The following is a 3,653-nucleotide window of genomic DNA, read 5'->3' on the forward strand; positions in this document are numbered from 1 at the left end:
GCATGTTGTGACATCATTCCTGCTGCTTTTCTAGAAAATTCTGGCTAAAATGACCCCCAAAAGTATGAATTTTAAGAGCTACAGCTGTCACATAAGCAGCACCCCTTGGTGTTCTTGGTAAGTATAATCAAGACAGAAACCGTATGTCATGAGGACTTCATTATACCGAACACAGGAAAAATTGCAACAAAACATTTCTATTCCAGGGACTTGCCTGGGAATTTTTTCAAAATTTCTAGTTCTCTTGAATTTACAGAAAGATCATTTCTGCTTGTGCAGTTTCCTTAGTGGTAATGAGGCTAATAAGAGACTAACTGTTCCCTAAGAAACTTCACTAGCATCTGCAATAAAATACAAATATGAAAAGAAAAGAAATTTCAAAGTAGTTTCTGTGGAACATTTTGATAAACCTGCATTGTCATAGTTATCCAGATAAATCAGCAAAAACTAAATATTTTTACATTTTTCTAGATAACTGTGAAAAAGACAGACTCTCCTTTTCTTTCTCCATATGATTTGCTATGAAGTCCATTCTCATGAGAAACATCAACCGGTAACTTCACTATGTTTCTGTTTGCCTCTGATTATTTAGAAATTTTTATAGTCAAGTTCAAAGACAAAGGAATAGGAGTGTTCCTTTTCTGTGAGTACTGTCTTTCATTCTCCTTTAGTTATTTTTATTTTCAAAATGCTCACTTCACTAATGACTGAGATCACCATAAAAAAGCAGGTTTCCATGACATCAGTTCTGAAAAAGGCACCAATAAATTTTTTTTGCAAGGTAATATTTTTACTTTTGCTATTCACTAATTCAACCTTATTCAAACCAGAAACCCATGGGTCAAGACAGTCAGCAATTAGCCTGCATAAGCCAGGTGGGAATGGCTAGGTGTTCTCTGTGCCCACTCAGGGAGAAAGATAAGACATGCTACATACTCAATGTTGTTGTTTTATATATATAAATTTGTATTTTGCTTGTTATTAGTAAGAATTTATTCAGTTATATGATTTATGAATTACAAGCTCATTTATGTTTTTTTTTAATTAATAGCAACTCAAAATAAATATTAACAAAGGGATTCTCTTTTCCAAGAAAATCATTGTTTATCATGTAGTGGGGAGTTTTCTTAGTCCTCTTATTTTCTCGCAATAGTCAAAGGATGATTAGAATTATCCTCTTTGAGTTTCCTTTACACTTGTTGGTTATGGAATTCTTGTGAAAGAATTGAAAAAATAAAATAGGATCAAAATTAAAATCAAGTTATTTCATTTAATCATTTGGTTATAATAACTAACAGGTATTTCGCACTACTAAGGTGATTCAACAACATGCTAAGCACTGTCAACTCATTACCTCCATTCTCATGTGATCTCAAAGCACTTAAGTAGCACTCTATAGATCAGTGATACTCAAACTTGAATATGCACATGGAGTACTTGCTAAAACACTAGCTGCACTCTGAGTTTCTGACTCGGTAGGTTATGGCAAGGCGTGAGAACTTGCATTTTGAAGAGGTTTCCAAAGAACACTGGAACTCCTGGTATATTGACCACACTTCAGAAACCACTGTTTCAGAAAATTATGATCACAGGTCACATCCAGTCAACTTGATCTTTCTTGTCTGATCCTCAAGTTTAAATTGCTTTTAGTTTTAAATATTAAATGATGAATCTATTGGGACACCTAAAAATCATAGGAAAGTAATCTCAGTATCCATAAAATCTGATCACCACACTGCAGGCTCAGTGACCTCGACATTGTCATTGGCTGCTTTCATACTACAGCAGTGGAATTGACTAGTTGTGCAAGAACCAATATGATGCATAAAGCTTAAAATATTAACTAACCCTTCACACACACACAAAAAAAATGCCAAATCCTTTCATAGATAGAAGCAGAACTTTCAGTTAGTAAGTGGTAGCATTAGGATTCCTATCCAGATCAAACTTGAGAGTTCATATATTCAATCATATTTTTTAAATGTTTAAATCTTTTGTTTTAAGATTGGTTATTTATACATACAGAACTGGGCCAGAGGTGCAGGGGTGGTGAGAAGTTTCACTAGGAACAGAGTGGGGAGCAGAATAGGCAAATTGACAAAGTAACTGCTGAGGGGAGCAGCAGGCAGACAGAAGAGGTCTACACCATATGGGTCACCTCCCTGCTCGGGCTTCAAACTCATGCGCAGTGGTTGCACCTAACCTCATACTGGTGCGAATTAACCCATTGCGCCACCAGGGAGGACCCTAAATCTTCTGTTTTTAAAGTAACTTGTATGAGCTCTTGTCTGGCTCTTTTTCATTAATTGTTCAGCAATGCTTACTCTCTTCTTTTTCATGCTCACCAAATTCCATCTTCCTTCCCCAAGATACTCCCATCCTTGTTCCTTCATTAGTATTACATCTCTCTTTATAAACCAGAGGATTTGCAGAGAAGCTATTTAATTAACTGAAGTTCTATTACTTAGAGAATTCATTTTCTGCACACTTTAGATGAATGAAAGAGCACAAATTTCATAACAGATCTCTTAGAGGATTTCCATATTTCAGAGTAATAACTTGTAATGGGAAAAGCAGAAGGCTTCTGAAGTTCAGCCTAGATTATGTAGGAACAAAAAAATGAAGTAATAGTGATGACCTCATAGATTCAAGTAACAAGGGTTGTCTGATGCGGCTAAGTTCTCAGAGACAGAGCAAGGCGGCGTAATTCACAAAGATATCATGATCCACTGTAGCTAGAGAAGTGACAAGAATCAAAGCTTCTATCTACCACCAGTCCCATTCACCTTGAGGCTTTTTTCAATTCATCATTTTAGATTTCTTTATTTTATTTCCCTTGGGGGAGGGGACTCAAAGCATTCTTTCACATGACTTGAGAAAATCTTAAAGTAGACATGCAGGAAATAGTCAAAGGTTTCAGTAAAGAAAAATGTGTGTACGCATAAAGCATGTCGCTTTTTAAGAACATTATCAAATTTCTCCACTTTTTATCAAGATTATTTAACTAGCTCTGCTTAATTTCAACATCATAAATAAATCATCTTACCCGTAAGTAATTCAAATGAGATGAATTTACACAAGATAACCTATAAGTAAACAGATGCTTGGGCCTATTTATATTTCTAATAAGTAGTAAAGACTTAATGAAGTGGGAAATTTCTCTTTGCCAAGTAATTCATTGAAGGTCTTAATCAATTTCAAATAAAAACCTCACAGTTTAAGTCTAATTATATCACTTTCAGTTTCAAGCATAGTAATTATTAGCTCTTTTCTTAATTAATATTTTCACGATCACTACACTAATTATCTACAGATTTTTAAGGTGGTTTTTAAGAATATAAGTCCAAAAGAGACGATGTATTCCCACTGGTATTTAGGCTAGTTGCCAACTTGTCTCCCTTCTGACAATATTAGCTTTGAACTAGAAATGGAGAAAAGAACAGCTGAAATTTTGAAAATAAAATTCATTCTCCACTAATATTTGAAATAATAGCTACAAAAAGAAGAAATGGGAATTTTTTTTTTTATTCAAGATACCATATATGGCTAGTGTTCTATAGTTAATATTCTACTTCTTAAAATAAAAATCACCCAAAATCCTAATTTTTCACAAACAGGAATCATACTAGTATTTAAAAAAAAAAAAAAAAAAA

The 3,653-nt window shown here is 34.1% G+C and overlaps 1 long non-coding RNA gene across 1 annotated transcript in view; it reads left to right on the forward strand.

The window, feature by feature from the left end:
• The first annotated feature begins 486 nt into the window (after window positions 1-486).
• The window catches only part of LOC105853333, a 24,165-nt gene continuing 20,998 nt past the window's right edge, over window positions 487-3,653 (forward strand). The window contains exon 1 of the long non-coding RNA XR_001145181.1: window positions 487-553. This is a non-coding gene — a long non-coding RNA (uncharacterized LOC105853333). The remainder of the gene's footprint in view (window positions 554-3,653) is intronic.

Source organism: Condylura cristata, unplaced genomic scaffold (assembly GCF_000260355.1).
Source record: "Condylura cristata isolate star-nosed mole 26May11 unplaced genomic scaffold, ConCri1.0 scaffold00007, whole genome shotgun sequence".
Classification (NCBI taxonomy): domain Eukaryota; kingdom Metazoa; phylum Chordata; class Mammalia; order Eulipotyphla; family Talpidae; genus Condylura; species Condylura cristata.